We start from the raw sequence: 21,032 nt of genomic DNA, 5'->3' as shown, positions 1-21,032 counted from the left end.
GCCATGGCGGAGTTTGGAGTCTGACTGTTTGAGGCTGTGGACAGGTGTCTTTTATACAGATGATGAGTTCAAACAGGTGCCATTCATACAGGTAACGAGTGGGGGACAGAAAAGCTTCTCACAGAAGACGTTACAGGTCTGTGAGAGCCAGAGATTTTCCTTGTTTGAGGTGACCAAATACTTATTTTCCACCCTAATTTACGAATAAATTCTTTACAAATCCTACCATGTGAATTCATGGATTTTTTTTTCACATTCTGTCTCTCACAGTTGAAGTGTACCTCTGGTGCAAATTACTGACCTCTGTCATCATTTTAAGTGGGGGAACTTGCACAATCGGTGGCTGACTAAATACTTTTTTGCCCCACTGTAAATGGCCTGTATTTGTATAGCGCTTTACTTAGTCCCTAAGGACCCCAAAGCGCTTTACACGTTCAGTCAACACATTCACACACTGGTGATGGCAAGCTACATTGTAGCCACAGCTGCCCTGGGGCGCACTGACAGAGGCAGTGTGCCACTGGCACCACCAGTAGGCAACGGGTGAAGGACACAACAACCAAGACTGTCGGAGCCGGGGCTCGAACTGACAACTCTTGAGCCACAATCGCCCCCTCAGATAAAGAAAAGCTTTAAACCCTTGCTTTATTAGGTTTTCTTCATAAATGATTTTCACTGTGTTTTGGGGGCAAAACGTTCATTCATAAACCTTTAAACTACAGAGATAGAAATAAAAATAGTTACTGTTAAGGTTCAAAATATTGGGGATGGAGACAAGAGAAAAACCACAATAACAACACTGGTCCGGTCGGGTTGAGTCAAACGATGATTTAATGATCACACACGTGGGAGATGGACACTGATGCAGACAGCCTCAAAATCTCAAAATGGTGGAGCATTGCTCAAACTTTTATAGCCTCTGGTGCCTCCACCTTATCATACAAAGCCTAAACATTCACATGCTTTCTCTCACACAGCGCCTAAGCTACGACCTTGGCTCCCTGTTTATCTGCTCCTGCTGAAATGGGGCAGAAAACTCCAGCACACTCTGTTCTCTTCTACTCAGACAAATTAGATTTCTTATAACTCAGCAGTATAATGCATCATAAAACAATATCATTCATTCACAACAAGTCAGCAGTTTAATGTAATGCAAATCAGTTTAACTAATGCAATAGTTATCAGCTTCTTCTAATTCAGGAGAATAATGCAAACTAAAACTACATAATAATTCACAATCTTTAATTAGGGGTATAACATGGCATAAAATAATATTATAATCTAACAATTCCCCCTGATGAGGTCATTAGAATAATGACCTCACAAACACCCTGTAGCCCAGTGTGGCCGGGTTCATCTCTTCTCACTCCTGAGGTCCTTTGTCCCCCTGACGGGCAAACCATATGTAAGATGACCTCTGTGTTTGCGCAAGTCAGGTGCAAGACAAACTATTACTACAAGGATAGCAGGTCCAGATGACACTCCCACAGCTTTATTTGGTGTTCCCTTATACCATTCAGACGTAGACTAGAACCTCTGTCCGAAGAGCTCTTAACCTTTATTTTATTGCTGCAGCTACCAGTGTCGTCCAGTTGCGTGATCCTCTGTTCTTCTTACTTCAACCTCAGGGGTTAGACAACCCTTCAGTCGTGACACAGATCAGGGGATTATTCTGCCCCTATTTCAAACAACGATCTGTGTATCCTCGGGTCCTGTGTCTCCCGTGTATCCTCCAGAAAAGAACAGGAAGGCGTCCCCCTTTTGCCCAAGAGCCTCTCGAACCTCGTTGGTCTGGTGTTTCCGGATTTCCGTCAACCCCTTCATGGTTATTGCTGTATTTATGGGATTCATCCTTTTGAAGTGACTAGCTGGAGCCCAAACGCCATGACCCTTGGACCCAGTTGATGTCTCGGCAGTCACTGTATCTGTCTCTGCTGCGAAGGACCCTCGTATCTCTGTGGCCTCGTCTGGTGTCTGTTCCTTTCTCTGTAAGAGACAGAAAACCAAAACACCTCTCTTCCTAACCCTAATAATCTAATGTTGTTATCTACTGACCTTCTAGTGATTCAAAATTGGTCTAAAACATTCAGAATGTCCCAGGGACTTATTCTAATCATATCTTATGTGTGTGTAAGCGTGTTTGCATTTAGCCCTCTGCACTCAAGGCGTTTCCTACACTTTATCAGTCCGGACAGTCACGCCGAACGAAGCTTCTGACCTTCAAAAGGCCGAGTGCCAACTCGTTATAAGCACATTTGCAAGGTGTGTCTGAAAATTATTGAAACCCCTCTTTTTAACAAAAGACAAAAAATTAACAAATCTTCTAAGCGCTATTCAGTTCATTTCAATGAGTAATGATTAAACATGAAAGTGATAGTTTATGCTTTTTCACTGATTCTCTAAAAGGTCCGTCTTCTCGGACCGCTATTAGCTTAAGCTTTACCATTCCTAAGGTATTAAAGACACAAATGAAGTTATAAAATGTTCAAATAATCCTTGTTTGATGTTAAAGCTCAACCTTCCCCCCCTCTTTTGACACATTCCAATGTGTCAAATCAACGGAGCTAGAACATTAAAAAAAAAAAGTTAGGCAGCTACAAAGTTTCCCAGACTCTTAAGGTGATCCGCGTGTAACGTTCTGACTCAGGTATTTAATATTTTAATAAATCTCGTTTAATTAACTGCCACTATTTAAACTAACTTTAAAGACATAATTTAAGAAAAGATCACAAAGAATAACATGATATCAGTGTTTTGTAAGCGCGTGCGGCCTTCTATGCTCGAAGCCTTTCCCCTCAATAGATCAGTCAGACATTCGCGCTGACTGTAGCTTTTAACCCTTAATAACTTGAGCACAACTCCACAATGAGCAACAAGTTGCAATATGTATGAAAATGATCATGGTTACACCTGCAATGAAAAAGTATATCATTATCCTAACACCTGTAAATAGAAGATTCATCAGAGGTTATAACAATCACAGGAACACAGATGTTAGTATAAGGTCAAAAGCTTCAATAAATGATCATCGATGCAATGTTTGTTGCATGATTCTCATACAATAATAATGCTGACATTGAAAATAACAGTATAACACCCCCTTTTGTCCCGTTTCACTTGACACCTAAACGTTTATAAATGCCTCTTTTATTCTTGATTTTATTTCCCCCTTTTCTCCCCTTACTGACCACAGCAGGGGGATCTTAGTTTTGAATCAGCCATGAATCCAGCTCACCTGATTCATCAGTGAGCTCCACCATCACTGGCGTCTGACAGGGTGGTGCTGCATACTCTTCCTTTAATGTCACTATTTTCAACCTGTTAATTAGAGTGTTTAAACCTGAAGTCGACTACGTCCACAACAAGTCAATACAGCTGTAAATGTGGCCAATTATCAATCTATTACCAATCAATAACAACAGATAACTTCTATTTTATGCATGCTTTTAATCAACCACTCACCCAGAGGATCTCCAATCCCAGGAAATTCCTTCTCCTCCTTTAATGAGTCTGTCCTCCTTCCATGCCCTGGTAACTGGTCCATCCATGGCCATATGATCTCAAATATACATACAACAAGCCAAACCACACCTTGGTCACACCAACCCTCCTCCGCCCCGAAGATGTCCAATGCCATCCTAGTATGGACTGTCAAAAGTGGCTTTAACGCTGACTGTCCTGACAATCCATTTTATAACGTTTCCTGGTCAGATTTGCCAATCTCTGCACCAGGGTTTTAAACGTTTTGCCATTTTCATTAGGTTTTATTTTTTATTTTCTGAAAATCCTTAGTTTCAGTTTAATTTTATTTGTGTTTTACAAAAATTAAGTGTAACAAAATCCCAGTTCCATCATATCAATCATGCTCTTCTGGTTATCTTTGGGTATTGAGACTATTAACTCTTGCCGCACCGAGTGGTCCTAATTTTGGTTGAAGTCAATTGATAACCTTTTCCATGCGATTGTTTCACACCTTTATTTAGATGTCCCAGTCCTGTTATCTCGGGATACATCACGCTGCCTTATCTGGGGTTAGCTATTTTCTTGGAATGCGAGTTAAGTGGGTGAGCTCTTCAAAGAGGGGGAGTGTGCTCCCCCTGATGAGGTCTTCTAGGTAAGCTAGGTTAACCTTCTTGTGTGAGCTTTTCAAGTGCACTTTTAAGGTTTGTGGGATTTTTTGTTTTATAAATGTCCCTCAAGACCCCCTGATGACCCAGTAATTCATTTTTTGCGCACTGTAGTACACATTTAGTTTTTGCTTGTAGCTCTCCTACTCTACTTGCCACTCCTCTAAGTCCTGATGTTTCTTAGAGAGGACAACAGTACCTTTAAAATTATGTCACATGTGTGGGGGTGTGGCCTTGCCAATTGTTTTTCCCACCTTTTCAAAATGGCTGGCGTGCCCACCAGCACATTTTATGGAAGAAAGAAAGGTAAGCTTGATATTTACAATTAAAATGTTTTGTTAAACTCAGATTTTTATTTTATTCAAAAAATAAACATCTAGTAAATAATTTCAGTGGTCTTTAAGAATTAGGCTCATTTACTTTCACAGGGAACATGACTAATTTATTAATGTGTGCTCTACACATTGGGACTTTATATTTATATTTATTTCACTTTTTCCTAATACCCAACTTTTGACAAAGGCGGAGAGAATTCTTAACAGAATTATTAAGGGAGATTCAAACATAGATTTTTCAAAATATGAGAGGGTCAGGACCCACTAAAAGCCACACAAAGATTATCGAGATGCAGTGGCAGATGTAATAGAGAAAGACACAGGGCCACCTGAAATCTGTCGTCCTATCTGGTGCAAAACCAACATGTAGTAGAATCTGGAATTTTGATTTTGAGTTAAAAATAAAATATGGGTAAAATGCAGGAATGTTTTCCAATAAAGTAAAAAATAAGAGTCGCAATTATAGTTGAATCCATAACACCTAATTGTTTCTACAAGATCACGTCGTTGCTGAAAGTTATCAGTGATCTCAATGTGTGAAAGGAACTCACAGTATCTGGAGTTTAAGCTCCTCTTGGCTGAGAAACCTGGGACAAACATATGAACAAGACCTGAATAATACCAGTAATGAAGACTTCTCTCCAAAGATCAATAAAGGGAAGCCCCAATCTGATGAGAGTCTAGCAAAATATAGTTCACTCCACTTGCCTGAAATGGTTAGCAGTCCAAGGCATTTCAGTTGTAGAATGATTGGGTGCAACAATGAAACAGATGTAAGATGAGGGAAGTGCCAAATGTTCCTTTGTGTCTCCAAATAAAATCAGTACTTCCTCAGATTTCCTAAATAAATTGACTTTTGTGAAGTAGAAAGTTCAGTGCCATCACTTATTCCTGAACCAATAGTTTACAGCTAGTGAAGTGTCAGTGACTTCTGGGTTGGTCCCTGATCTTCATCTTATGAGATTGTTATTTTAATAACACTTGATTCATTTAAAAGAAAAAAGAAAAAAAAGAAAAAAAAGAAAAAAAGAAAATATTTTCTCCCTGTTTTTTCTTATTCTCTGGGTCTCAGGAGGACATTACGTCCCTCTCCACTACAAGACTCTTGTTATGTCTACAAAACAGTCATATTAAAATCATCCTCAATTCTATTCTGGCGCTGTCTCCCGACTTTTCCTGACCTGATTCTGCGCGTGGACGGAGCAGCAACACAGACGACTCGACTAACGTACTACCTTAATTTCACTACAGCAGGGCACGCACACATCAATGCAACCAAACACATTTTGCTATAAATCCAGTTAATTTTAGTTAGTTTTGTGAACATTCAGTACAGTTTTAGTTAGTATTCCTTTTTGTTTTGATTTTATTACCGTTAACGCAAATTCTTTCCACTTCTACTTTTCGTTATTTCATTTGTTGTCTTTAATAATAATAATCTCCTCTGCACCCTTGAATAAACACCATTAACATGATCAACCTTTTGCTGCTTGTTTTTTCACCATCTTATTGAATCAAATACTTCATGCTTATGTGGTTTACGACATTATATTTATCTAAATCTCCACTTTGTGTCTAAATGTTTGAAGAATTTTTGAGGGTCAAACTTTGAGAATTTGACCATAGTGAAAGTTATGGCGTTATCACCCCCTTTGGGGATTACCTTTTTCCAGTTTTGATGATATTCCTCCCCGTTCTTTATTTTTTGCAAGTACCCCTCTTCGGTGGCGAGAAACTGTTGGTGTGATCAAGCGGGTGCTGTAAAAACAAAAGCTCAGGACAGAACAGTCACCAGTCATGTACTTCATTCAAAATTAACAAATATCAAGCTTCATATTGATCCTCTGAGTGTAATGGTACATTTTAATTTGCACTTCTCAAAACTAAAAACAATATTTTCTTTATTTTACTCTTGTTCTTGTGCAGCACCACCCCTCAGCACATGCCCCTGTTATTTTATCTTACTTTTAAAATGTTGACTACTTCAAGAAAGCGCCCAAAAGACGGGGACCAGTGTTTATCATTACATATCTCCATTTTGAGTGTGGCTGTCTATCATTCCCCTATTATTCATAGACCTCGGTGGAGGGTTTTTTGTTTGTTTGTTTTTTTCTAAAATTAATTGACTCTCTATAGTGACCCACTATGGTTAATAATAACATGCTCAGTCATGAGTGGGATCAAACCTTTTCTTCACTTTAGCATTTAATATTCCCAACAATATAATGTAATACCTTAATTAAAACACAGCTACTAAAACACAATTTCCTTAATGCAAACATCAGTAGCTCAAAATTAGCAACCAAAGGGTTCAGTCTGCAGTTCACACTACTGTGAAGCTACAGCTCTTTAGTCTCTGTCATTCTTCTGTTCTTGCAGACAAAACAAAGCAAAACAAAACATCCACCCTTCTTTTACAGGCTGGGTGAATTGTCTGTGGACATTTAATAATCCTAAAGTCAGCACCGTTTTTGTCTCAGTACCAAGTCAGTTAAAACTTTTAGTCGTCAGTCCGTCACAGTCCAGTCACATGCATACATTCACACACATTCATACCAGATATTGCTGATAATGGTGTCTCACGCGCAACCTATTCGAGGCTCCATCACCAGCAAGATGACGTCATCATTTTAAAGGAAACAGCTCCTTGTTTGTTTTTCCTTCTTTGGACTGGATTGACTCGCTGCAATCCTTTTAGGCTTCAGGATCAGTGTCCCATATAAGTGAATTTTCTCCCAAGCTCATTATAATCATGGAGAAAAAATACTTTGCGACTGTTTTCAATAAGAATATTTTATAGCGCTTTAAAGTTCAATCTCTCAGGCCTGGATTAAAGAGCTGATTTGTTAAATCAGGAACTCACAAAATACCAAAATATCACCACCGGTGGATCACACCTCTCAGATGTTCTTATCTCAGTGCACTGTAACAAAAGCAAAAACAAACGTAAACAATAAAACACTCATATAATTACAGATACTGGGGCCCATTGCAAACATGTCCAAAGTTCAAACCATCTTTCTCTCTCTTAGAGAAAGAGAACAATCCAAACCTCACTGATAGAATCAACCTAGTGTCAAACAAAACCCAAAAATCAACCAAAACTTCACACACTGTATTGTGTAGGCCTACAGGCACCGTAACTCCTTTTTTTTCACTGACAAAGACATGTTGGATTGACTTGATTCAATAGTAGACACTGGTTACACACAAATGTTTTGCTTTGGCGGAAACTTAAACAACTGAGTCAAATCAACACAACCTTTTGATATTCTCTCCGAAATAAAACTCACATCATTCACTCATCATTTTCACTCTGTACCACTGCTCCTTATCAGGGTGTGTGAAGCACAGTACACAATTCAGTGGAGGCCTCAAGCCATAAACAGACATCACGCACAGACATTGTTTTCACAACCAAACTACTTTAAACCGTGTCCCCTAAATCTACACAGATGCCCTCTGTGTGGCATGAAATGCATTTAACCCATAAACAATCAATGGCTTCTTATTGTTGTACCCGACTCCATATTCGGATGTTTGTGTGCAGCATTTGTTAGTAAAGCATTCTTCGTTGCATCAGCGTGTGTGTGTGTATCACTCTTTATTGCACAAGCTTGTAGATGTGTGTGTGTGTGGATCACTTCTCAGTGAATTGAATTAGCATTTTGATTTTTTGCGGGTGTGTGTGTCATTTCTCACTCAATCAACGAGTGCATATGTTCGTATGTGTTTCTCTTCATTCTGAGTCAATGCATGTAGATGTGTGTGTTTGTGTGGGTGTTTGTGTTCATCACTTTCCTGTTCTGGTGTTCTGGGTAAACCACGGCCTGAAGCGTGCCCTGGGTCCTGCCCTCCTCCTTTTCAGTCTGTTTGCATCCATTGGTGCTGCTGCTCAGAGTTCTGTCCATACTGGTTCTGGCCCCAATTGAGGCAGTCCTTTTCTCCAGTGTCCAGCATCTTCTCCTTATTTCGCTCCTCCTTAACTTGACCCTTTTGCTTCGGTCTTCCTTCAGGGTTTTGATACGCAGCTCAATTGTCTGGATGTCCGTTTGTTGCTTGCAGAAGTGCGACTGCTGTCCGTTTGTTTGCAGGTGGAACGGCTGACATCCAGAAGGTGTATAGGAGAGTCTGCAGCTTCCACCTCCCCAGTGGAAGACCTCAATCTTTGTTCTGTTAGTTTAACACAGGCCTCAAGGCTCTCTGGGATCCCTGCTTGCACTTTCAAGCCCACGGCTCAGGTCGTAGTCGTGGTCCCATTCCAGGGGAAAGGAGTCCATGGTTGTTTGGGTGTCTCGGCCCGAGCGTTCAGTCCGGAGCTGGGCAGCCCAGGACGCTGAGCGATCGGAGGACGGCAGAGGCGACAGGAAGCCATCCCCCTAACGTTTGCTCCATAGCAGACCGGACAAATCACACTGCTCATCTAGCTCCAGGATGCTCCGGCCTGATTTCACGTCCAGCGTCTGGGACTGCAAGTCTGATGGGTTCCATTATCAGCCAGCTCCTCTTGAGCCATGCTCAGTTTCTGCTCTGATGTCTTGAGTTCTTACTGAGGGGCAGAAACCTCACAATCTTTTCCGTCCACTTCAGATTGAAGTACATCGATGTTTTCCTTGCTTTGCTCCACGTCCTTTTGCGGCTCTGCTGTTCGGCTCTTCTCAGAGGTCAGCTCCTGGCCGAGCCCCGACACCTGTGCCTTCAGCTTATTTTCTCCTGGTGTTTTGTCCATTCTGAGGTGCCTCCTGACCTCAGTTACTCCTCCTGTCTCTGGCACGCCCTTTTTGCTGCCCGATGGTCATTGTTGGTCCGTCACTGTCCTGCACAGTTTTAATGCAGAGTGGTTAAGGTCAGCATGGTTTTGCTCGGCCTCACTTTTCATCTGGGCTTAATGGGCGTCTCGTCACAGCTCTGTCAGCTGAAGCTGTCTTTTTCCATATGGCAAGAGTGTGAAGAGTGTGTGAGAGGGGTGTGTCCGATCAGGCACAATGCTGGTGACTTTGCGAGTGCCTCGTTTTCCAAATCCAGATGTTTATTTGTCACGTACACAGCAACAGAGAGAACAGTCTGTTGTTGGGATGGCTGAGGTCTTTCACGATCTTCCTGGTCTTGGTCCAGCACCGCCTGCTGTAGATTGAGTGCAGGTCAGGGTGCTCGGAGCGAATGATGCGCTCAGCTGATTGCACAACCCTCTGTAGAGCTTGTCTGTCCGGCATGGTGCTGTTCCCGAACCAGACAGTGATATAGCTGCTCAGGATGCTCTCAATAGTTCCTTTATATAAGGTGGTCAGAATCGGTGGTGGGAGCCGGGCCTTTCTCAGTCTTCTCAGAAAGAAAAGACGCTGACGGAAATCTCCCCGTGTAGTGAAACGGGCCTTGGATTTAACTCTCTCCGTCTCTGCTGCCTGAGATCGTTTTCCTGCAGCACTGTTGACAGTTTCAAGTTGTTGTGGGTCCAGCTGCTTTAGCATTTGGTCAGAGTCACATCGAAGATGGTAAAGGAGAGAGCAACGATGGTAGAGGGGAGAGCAGGAGTCCAGGGTCAGCCTCGGCTTTTCCGGGCCGACAAAGCAGCCTGTAATCAAGCATAAAGAGAAAAAACAAAACAAAACAAAAACAAAAACAAACGAACAGGAAAATCATGTTGTATTGGCTGTGTTACTCAGAGAGGGGAAAAACAACGGGACCAGGCCCTGTGTCAGCCTTCTCTCCCCCTTTTTTTGTTTTTTCTCACCATATAATCCTCTCATAACCCACCAAGCTGACAGGACAACACAGGTACATGTTAAAATTCTTAAGATCATGTTTAAAGCACAAACATGGAATTTTCTTTCATTCAGTAATCACTTGTATTAATCAATCAGAAGAAAACATGTCACAATTTGACTTTTATTAACCACTAAATTTGTCGTGTTATCACTGGTTGTGATTTTTTTTTTTTTTTTTTTGAAGTTAAGTTGTTGTCCTGCAACCCAGAGGGTTTATTTGTTAGTAGTGGATAAACTTTATTGTGTAACGGCGGGTGTATGTTAAGCTTCACTGCTTTAAAGTTGCTGGAAAATCTTCACATGTTCATGGGTGTAAGCTGTTTCTTCATTGCGTGTATGTGCGTTTGTACATGGGCTAATTTAACGTTTTTTCTCAAACGAGGCATTTCTCTAGCACGTGCCTCTCTCTCACATTTCTCTGCTTGTGTGTGTTTTTATTTCACCTTTTTGTTGTGATGCTCCAGGCGCCTTCCCAACCTCCACAAGTCTGTTGGCCGCAATTTTATGTGTAAAAACTTCTCTTAACTTCTCCTTTAATTCTCTGCTAGCTGCTGTCTTTTCCACAGCTGCTGATTTTTGCTGAGTTTGGTTTCCATTACTATAATTTTGCTTCGGCCGCTGTGCTTGTGGGGGCAGTTGGTCCAGCCCCGTAGCCACCTGTATCAACACACTGAGAGATTTATTTAATATCATTTTCATCACTGTTAAATAGACTAGCAGGCAAGACGCCCACCTTTGCACTGCAGACTACATGCCAGTCTCCCAACACACTCCTCTCTGAGTTTCAGCTTTAAAACCCAACCTCATTCACACCCTAGTCATTCAAAACCTTATTTGTAGTATCATAATCAGCAAAATCAGCGTTTTAATTACAGGCATGTATCATTGTTTGCAAATCAAAATTATAAAACTCAAAAACACGCTAAACAGCAACAAAAGTCCTCTGTGCGTGTCACCGCTCATTTGCATGTTCACACACCGTCTAAAAATAGCTCGCAGCGCTGCAGCTGCACGTCACACAGAGTCTCACACCAAGCTCAGGCAAAACTCTATTATTTTATATTACAAAAGACGTCTTGTATTTACAATCACTGACAGGCCTGACAGATTCAGCACCTAACAAATTTCGACAAATTTAAAATAACGGGTCTCACCGAAGAAAGTCCAACTTTTTTGTAGTCAATCAAACAGTATCTGTTACTTCTGGGAACAGTTTCTGACCTAACTTCTAAAGAGCGCCTATACAATTTCGACAAATTTAAAATAACGGGTCTCACCGAAGAAAGATAACTTTTTTACGACCAATTAAACAGTCTCTGTTACTTCTGGGAACAGTTTCTGACCTAATTTGTAAAACTATTAACCAGTCTCTGTTACTTCTGGGAACAGTTTCTGTCCTAATTTCCCTACCAAACTACCTGAGCCTTCAGCTCAATATCCAGGGACTCAAACCCAACATTCTCTGTTACTTCTGGGAACAGTTTCATATTTCTTCAACTTCATTAAATACTCTTAAGCAACTTTAACTGCATAACACACGGTGATTCTCATCAAAATCAAAACAGACACTCTACCAGTGATTTCAGTGAGTAGACTTTAATTTAGTCATATCCAATTTGGCACATTTTGGAAATAATTCAACAGGTAGTGCCTTACCTTTAGATAAGCCGGCTTTTGTCCACTCAAATCAGACCACTGGCTCATGCCTGTCCGTTCGACAACCTCGGACCGTCCAAACTTTTAAATTCCACCCCAATACCACAGGACGAGCCCCCAAAATGTTAAGGTTCAAAATATTGGGGATGGAGACAAGAGAAAAACCACAATAACAACACTGGTCCGGTCGGGTTGAGTCAAACGATGATTTAATGATCACACACGTGGGAGATGGACACTGATGCAGACAGCCTCAAAATCTCAAAATGGTGGAGCATTGCTCAAACTTTTATAGCCTCTGGTGCCTCCACCTTATCATACAAAGCCTAAACATTCACATGCTTTCTCTCACACAGCGCCTAAGCTACGACCTTGGCTCCCTGTTTATCTGCTCCTGCTGAAATGGGGCAGAAAACTCCAGCACACTCTGTTCTCTTCTACTCAGACAAATTAGATTTCTTATAACTCAGCAGTATAATGCATCATAAAACAATATCATTCATTCACAACAAGTCAGCAGTTTAATGTAATGCAAATCAGTTTAACTAATGCAATAGTTATCAGCTTCTTCTAATTCAGGAGAATAATGCAAACTAAAACTACATAATAATTCACAATCTTTAATTAGGGGTATAACATGGCATAAAATAATATTATAATCTAACATTACTGATGTAAAGATTTCTGATCCAGTGTCTGAAGGCAAACTTGTTTGAGTAAATGGCTATGGAAATCACGTTTTTCTTTTTAATTTGTGTTTTTTGTTGTCATATAATAGTTTGCATCATAACATTTTCTAATTGATACCTTATACACACAGAGATTAATTTCAATAAATGCCCAGTAGATAACAATTATCAATGTGGCTAACCCCAAATCTTAAAATTTTCCATCATATGAAAATAAACAAACTTGTTTTTTGCCCCTAGTGTGTCGTCTTCAAAGAAGTTACAGATGTAAGATGGAGACATACTGAGTTCAGTGTCACATTTCACTCACAAGCTGTGACTTGGTAGTTAGCAGTTGGGTTGCACTCGCAGATGTTCAAGGACTCACTATATGCGGGAGCAAGGCCACAGAATTTGTGATTTTCTCATTGAAAGTTCAAACTGGTCTCCCTTCGCCATCTGGCTCTACTGTGACAGAACATGCAAATTAATGTAAGCAACTGGGCTGAAGGCTTTATCCAAAGGGCCTCAAAGAAACATCAGTGGACTCATTTTTAGCTTTGGTGGTCACGCTAAACCCCCTCACCCCATAAGTGCACGTGTGCACACACACACACACATCCTCCCCACAATAAACCGGGCATGATATTCTGGCCATGTTTGAAGATGTAATTTTCTGGTTCCTTCGGTTTTTAGAATTTATCTGGAAAGCAGAATTTGATGTTTTGTCAAATGATGATACAGAAGTACAGTCATTGTAACTGAACATAATTTGTCAGACATGAGTAACTTTAAATTTGTCATATTTGTATGCCACGCTCTGAGATAATTTGACATTTTTTCCGGAAATCCAATTGTGACACAGGTTTTATGCTTCACTGCGTCTCTTTGCTTCCCCTCTCTTCATACCTCTGGTCCTCTTCTTTGATAATTCCAGCATTTTCCCCTTTTCTGCAAGAGACAATCCACAGGGTTAATAAGTATCACAAGGTGCTGCTGGGGAATCAATAACTCGATGGAAGGTAGTCAAGATGAAACAATGTGTCCTCCAGCTGTGGGGTGATTGAATCTGATGTGTTTTATTACAAGTCCTGGCATACTGTTCTGTAGGGCCATAAGGTTTCACCCTAATCCCCCCAAGACAAGTGCTATCTATCCATGAGCTGATAAGCTGGTCTCACATGCACCTTAAATCTGGCGGTCTTTCCAGCTTCAGGTCACAGCTGTGCCAATTTTCCACTCACTAGATAGATTATATACCATTTTCTGTTTTAAAAAGAACATAACAAAAATAAAACAGTAAAATATGTAAACCTTCTTTAAAAAATAAACTCCTTTTTTTCTGTGTATTTCGCAATTTGCAATTAACCCAAAAAGTTAAATTTAAAAGGTTAAAGGGGGATTCAAACACAGACCTGTGAGCATAAATGAAGCTTACAATTGCAAGCACAAATCATTCATTTCAATCTTTGGCTTGACTTAAAAATGGGGAAATATCTGGGCTTGGGGGGCCAGAACCAATCTGGCTCACTGGATGGCTTTGCATAATGTGAAAATTGGAAAGGAAGAGGGCATAAATATGAGTGTAGTTTGTCCTTAAGAATGGATCACATCATGAGAGTTTGTTAATTTATTCAGAGCCAAAGGTCTGAATAAGTTGACAAAGTCACCACCTATGTCCTGCTAAAGTGTGGTATTATTTTCCTGTAGCTTTCTGTATTTGTAAACATTACAGATTTCTGCCCAAGGAGCCGTGCTAATGTGTTTCTTTAATTTACAACAGCAGCATTTTGTTTATATTGTGTGAAAAAAAGGGAAAAAACCCACCTATTGTTAAATTTGCACCATTTTCTCTTAGGCCATGTCAGACTATCATCGTCAGAGTGATTGATCAGGTTTTACTAAAACTGTAAGAAACTGACCGAGCACTTTTTGGGTTTTAACCTGGTTAAAATTCAACAAAAAAATAATAATAATGTTATTTTTTTTATAACTGCAATCAATAACCTTTGTGAAGAGTAAAGCATCTTAAATACAGTGGCCGAGGAGGAGGTGAGAACTCATGGGCTAAGGCCAGCTAAACAAAAGCTGGTTATAAGCTAACAGTATTCCAGCTAAAATTTGACTCACGTATCCTAAAAATTTCACTTTCCCTCTGATAAACAGTTTGATTAGATTTTCACCTTGTATGAGAGTTTATTTGTTAAGTGTCTGACATGTTAGATTCACTTCAAAGAAAGTTTCACCAGCGCTGGCTAACACCCACTAACAGCAGTGCATACCTCAGTATTGCTGGCTGTGGCCATTATAGTACAGCTGTAATGGATCATAATCTGAACTACAGCTGCACTAGAACTGGGACAGGTAAGGAAAAAAAAATTCATCGATTCACTTTAAGATTTAGGAAATTATAATAACAAATAGCTCCTTTAAAAGGCATCATTATATTTTATTTCATGATTGGGCGTGAAACAAGTCTTGCTAATGTGAAATAGTGTTCCACTTCACCAAAGCAGACTTTGTACATATTGACTGCATGCCAGCAACTTTGAGAAATAGCAACCTGCTCTCATAAAATACTGCTGTTCTATCAACGGGTTTTTCATTACCAATTCTGGATGGGGAATTAAAACGACATACACGTACACACGCTGATGAAATAGTTGTCTGTTCAAACTCGTGGTATGAGAATTGTTTTTCTGAGAGAAATACTCAAGTCCAGTCGTTTGAAATTTAATGACACAGAACAGTCCTTTTTAATAAACTTGTTTTTTATGAACCACGTCATTGGTTATATTTATGAAATGCCAATTGTATTCAGACAGATGGATGAATAGGTTTAATTTTTAGTCCCCAGCTGTGCAGTGCAGGTTTAAATCTGTACCTTCGGGGTAATAATTCAGTCTGGGTGCTGACAGGCACAGACAGATCCTTTGATTTTCACCCTGTTTCATTTCCCCCTGTTCATTTTCCAATTAACCAATCCGAGGTTCACCTACACTGTGGGACAAGGGTTGTAAATTATACCAGCTTTCTTTCCAATACATCACACAAAATGAACACTGAGTGGAGAGATTGATAATTCACCCATCATCACCAAAAGACAAAGAATAAAACAGATACCAAAATGTGACTTTTTAAAAAAAAAAAAGTTGCTCATCTCATTTCTGCACTCAGCACAAACACAACAATGGATCAACTGATGGCAGCTAGTGGCAAGAAAAAAAGTAAATAAAATAAGACTTCACAAATACGAATGGGATTCTGCAAATTTCATCACTAAGACAGCAAGAAAACAATTGCGAACAACATGAAGGGTGTTATTTAAAAAAAATGAGAAATCTGCATTTATAAAAGAAACATCTTTGACCCTTCAGTGATTTTTATTCCCTACATTATGTTTTAGATAATAGAAGCCTTACTACACCACACACTGTAATTAGAACCTAACCAAATCTCACTACACCTTTTACTGCTGACAGATTTCCATTAAAATGTTGCACAATTTGTGTACTTGATAAATAAGATGGAAGCATAGCAGTTTTAGGGGTATACTGACACTTCTTTAATGGTGGAGCGCTAGTAACCAGTGCAACATGTTGTGGGTTAAATTTGTCATTGACTCATAATTTAATATCAGATTGAAAACTATTCTTTCATAATCCTTTCTGCTTTAAATTTATGAGCCTTTTTTCACCACTTCTAATTCCTGTTCTGGTTTAATGCGGTCAGAAGTGCTTTTGTTTCTTTTTTTTTTTTTTTTTTTTTTTTTTTTTTTTTTCCAAATGACATCAGAAACAGCAGTATGCGACATTACGTGATTGCAGAGCTTCAGTTCATCCTTTGTCATTTTTTTTTTTTTTTTTTTTTTTTTTTTTTTTTTAATAAATAGGACAGGGGGAATGAATGAGAGAGAGAGGGGGAGAGAAAGAAAGAAAACCAAAGGGGAGAAGAGACGGTGAGAAGGGGGGGGAAGAGAGACACAAAAAAAAAAAAAAAAAAAAAAAAAAAACTCCTGGGTCACCTGTATGGAGAAAAAAAAACAAACAAACAAACAAACAAACAGAGGAGATAGCAAACAACAAAGAGCAACATAATAATAGAGAAAACAAAGCACCATCACAATAAACTAGCTAGTCATAGATATCAGTATTTACTAAGTAATAAACGATATTGTGCAGCACGCAAGATAGACAGCGCACAGTGTGCTTTGAGGCAGCAGCCAAGAAAGCTTTAGTCCGCGTCTGTGAATACCCATGTGTGCATACCTGTGTGGATCAGCATGCTTGCATTCCAAAGGTTTCTCCATGTAATGATCTGCTAGGGAGTGTGGGGGGGCCTCAGCCCCGTCCTCCAGGGTGTGAAGCGGGTATGGAGGAGATCAAAACTCCAGACATCCAGAGGCCCCCAGAACACAAAAGACCATGGAAGACCAACAGAGGGGCAGCCGCGCCACTGTTCCAGTAAGAGCTTAGGAGAGTCCCAGATGAGGGCTCACTCAGCAGCCGCGGAGCAGAAGCCAGGGGGGGTTGCAGTGACGCGCCCGTGAGCTCCGCCGGCCCCCAGCTGCGCCTGAGTGACCGAGCCCTAGGCCGAGAGGCCGGGGGCACCCCACCTCCAAAGGGGGCCCGAGCGAGCCCCAGGCCCCAGGCCCCGACAAGCGGCCGCCAAGGAGTGAGCCGGTGTGTACCCGGACGCCCACCCCCAGACACAAAGAACCACCAACACACCGACACCTGAGGGAGTCCGCCACCGGCAGGGGAAGTGGTGGTGGGTGGAGATAGGCCTCCAAACCTTGGAGGGCCTGAGGTGTCCCCAGAGAGGTGGCGTCTGATACCCAACCTGACATATAGACACAGACATACAGGCACACACAGACACAAACATCCATTCCCACCCTCATGCTCTCATATGCACTCACTCCACACTCAACCAACGTGGAGACAGACATAAAGAGACGCTGTACACACAATCACACTCCCCAAGCGTACTCTACAATCCGGGTCTAGGTACCCTTGCCCCTGGAGGGGGGAATTGCACCCAGACCCAGGTGGTGTTACCCTTTTCCCTGCGGTGGGGAGAGGCAGACCACCCCGACTCCGCAGCAGCAGGGAGGCCCCACACCCCAGACCGCAGTCGGACGGCCAACTCCTCCTACTAGCCCTCCCGCTCTAGCAGGCCGCAGAGAATGGGGGTGGGAGAAGACTCCAAACCTCCCTCCACCCGCTCATTGTAGTGTTGATGCATATGTGTTCTAAGGTGCAATTAAAACCCAGGAGGGCATGGAGCTACCTGCCAAGGAGCAGCAGGTAAGCGCATAGTCCCTCCTGCTAACCCTCAATGACTAAGTGTATTTAAAATTGAGAGGTGGGCAACGACGTCAGGGGTGAGGTATACACCCTGATGGTGATTTGGACTCCGTGATTGTGCCCACCCCCAAGATCCTATATGTATGTGTAATGAGAGTGTGAATAATGTGAATGTCTAAGATGTGGGATAAAATTGAGGCAGAGGCAGCCAGAAGGGGACAGGGGGGGGGGGGTAGCCTCCTCTGCACCCTGGTGACATACCCCCACTCCAAGGCCCTGCATAAGTGCTTTTGTTTCTAACCACAGGTACTTTTTGTACCTGTAACACCACCCAGCTGTGATGTCACTGTGCTCTCATGCACCTTGGAGTGAATTGCTACATCGTTGCAGCAATATTAGATTCTAAACCACTGCAGGATATTATCTTTAAAGCCAGATTTAAAGCAGTAATAGGCCAATTTGCAAGCATCACTACCATCACCACTCCAGCTTTCAATTTTAAAACATCTTGTTAGGATGGCTGAGCTCAGGAACAATTTAACATACTTGTGCATGAAACTTTCCAGAACCTGTAGCTTTTTATTTCAGCTCCTGTGTTAACAGGTTAAAGCAGCCACACAGACTGTGTGACTCATGATAGGCTCACTCGTGGGTGCAGCTTTGCATCATCCAGAGAGTATGTGTCCCACCTAATTGTTCCAAAAATAAATGGTAAAAAGATGTTCTGATAGTCACATTAACGTTGTACCAGCAATGTTAGATAACCGACAGCTTTTAGTATAGTTTTAGTGTGTAGGCTATATCTGAATTTGTCTCAGATGTAAAAAGTATGGCCTAAATATTTTTTATGTAAGCACTGTCTGTTTGTATTTTATTAAAAGAAGAGTGGTGGAGACATGTCCATAAAAACAAGCTCTCTTTGGAAGAGTTGTTCCACCCTTCAGCATTTAGATATTTGTGAGAATTTGTGAGTTTCATAATGCAAACAAAGCTTATAAGGCAACTGATCAAAACACTGATTCTGTTCATTCGCTACTAAAGTACCCACCATGATTCAGTAGCTTAAAGAACCAGCTAAAGCAGCAGTACCTAGAAGCAATCATTTTCTGTATGACTCTAGCAGTCGTTTTTGTCATGGTCTGGTTGAGTACAGGGTGGGCCATTTATATGGATACACCGTAAAAACATGGGAATGGTTGGTGATATTAAAGTCCTGTTTGTGGCACATTAGTATATGTGAGGGGGCAAACTCCTCAAGATGGGTGGTGACCATGGTGGCCATTTAGAAGTCGGCCATCTTGGATACAACTTTTGTTTTTTCAATAAGAAGAGGGTCATGTGACACATCAAACTTATTGGTAATGTCACAAGAAAAACAATGGTGTGCTTGGTTTCAACGTAACTTTATTTTTTCATGAGTTATTTACAAGTTTCTCTTTGTTCACAACCATTGGCATGTCGAAGAGGTTAACACGTGAGGAGCGGATCGAAATTGTGTTGATATCTGGTGAACGCAGTAACCAGGTAATTGCAGCAGATTTCAATGCAAGACACCCTACAAGACCACCCATCTCCCATGCTACAGTCAGCAAACTGCTTGCTAAATTTCGTGAAACTGGTTCAGTGTTGGATTTGCCAAAATGTGGATGCAAGAAAACTGTCACTAATGAAGAAACATCAGTGGCTGTCCCAGCTTCATTCAGCAAGAGCCCACAGCGTAGCACTCGCCGCATGTCACTGGAGAGTGGCATTAGTCGAACATCCCTTCGGCGGATATTAGCTACTCACAAATGGCACCCTTACAAACTCCAGCTACTGCAGCATGTCAACGAGGATGACCCAGATCGGCGCACAGAATTTGCAGAATGGGCAAAACAAAAATTGGAACAGGACCCTCAGTTCACGCAGAAGATTTTGTTCAGTGATGAGGCAAACTTTTATGTGAATGGTGAAGTTAACAAACAAAACCACCGCTTTGGTCTGACACTAACCCACATTGGATGGATCCCTCCAAGACTGTTGGACCAACAAAAGTGATGGTTTGGTGTGGTATATGGGGTACAACGATAGTGGGTCCATTCTTCATCAATGGAAACCTTAAGGCCACTGGATATTTGAAATTGCTACATGATGATGTGTTTCCCTCTTTGAAGCTGGCACGTTCCCTGAGTTTTTCCAGCAAGATGGTGCACCACCACATTATGGGTGCCAGGTCCGAGCATTCCTAGATGAACAGTTTCCTGGAAAGTGGATTGGTCGTCGTGGGCCAGTTGAATGGCCCTCAAGGTCTCCCGATCTGACCCCCTTAGACTTTTATCTTTGGGGTCATCTGAAGGCAGTTGTCTGTGGTGTGAAGATACGAGATGTGCAGCACCTGAAACTACGGATACTTGACGCCTGTGCTGGCATTTCTCCTGCGGTGTTGCTATCAGTGTGTGAAGAGTGGGAGAAGAGGGTTGCATTGACAATCCAACACAATGGGCAGCACATTGAACACATTTTATAAGTGGTCAGAAACTTGTAAATAACTCATGAAAGAAAAAAGTTACGTTGAAACCAAGCACACCATTGTTTTTCTTGTGACATTACCAATAAGTTTGATGTGTCACATGACCCTCTTCCTATTGAAAAAACAAAAGTTGTATCCAAGATGGCCGACTTCTAAATGGCCACCACCCATCTTGAGGAGTTTGCCCCCTCACATATACTAAAGTGCCACAAACAGGACTTTAATATCACCAACCATTCCCATGTTTTTACGGTGTATCCATATAAATGGCCCACCCTGTATTTAAATACAGTTTACTTACTCACTGTTGCAGAGGTCACACCTGCTGATGATCAGTTAATCAAGTGGATTAAATTAGTAGCATCTCTGCATAGAGCCATATGACTTTATATAAAGTTACAGCATTTGAAGCTCCTATTGAACAGATTGCTCACACAATTTCACCCACTCTTTGATTTCCACATGTTAGGATATTTCTGATATAGTTATCTTGGGTACACAGCTCTGGTTCAAATCTTTTCTTTACAAAGGACAGCCAATTAGATGAAAGGTGGCTTAAAAGATGGAGAACTGAACCAAAATTGCTTGTTTCAGACAGACAATTAAGCGATGGGTTGCACCAAGACCTTCTATAAGATAAATAAGGATTGTTTCAAAATGCTA

At 41.3% G+C, this 21,032-nt stretch overlaps 1 long non-coding RNA gene across 3 annotated transcripts in view; it reads right to left on the bottom strand.

Annotated features, from left to right (window-relative positions):
- The window catches only part of LOC146661223 (uncharacterized), a 513,791-nt gene that overhangs the window by 480,976 nt on the left and 11,783 nt on the right, over positions 1-21,032 (bottom strand). For 2 of the 3 annotated variants that reach the window (XR_014913584.1, XR_014913586.1), the window contains one exon: positions 1,488-13,502. This is a non-coding gene — a long non-coding RNA (uncharacterized LOC146661223). Of the gene's footprint in view, positions 1-1,487; positions 13,503-21,032 lie in introns of those variants that run through there. The other variant, XR_014913585.1, reaches the window with a different exon arrangement.

The sequence above is a fragment of the Rhamphochromis longiceps genome, linkage group LG10 (genome assembly GCF_057381845.1).
Source record: "Rhamphochromis longiceps isolate RC_006_pf linkage group LG10, R_longiceps_female_GT1.1, whole genome shotgun sequence".
Taxonomy (NCBI): domain Eukaryota; kingdom Metazoa; phylum Chordata; class Actinopteri; order Cichliformes; family Cichlidae; genus Rhamphochromis; species Rhamphochromis longiceps.
Note: the sequence above shows the minus strand (reverse complement) of the source record. Positions and strands in the feature narration are given on the sequence as shown.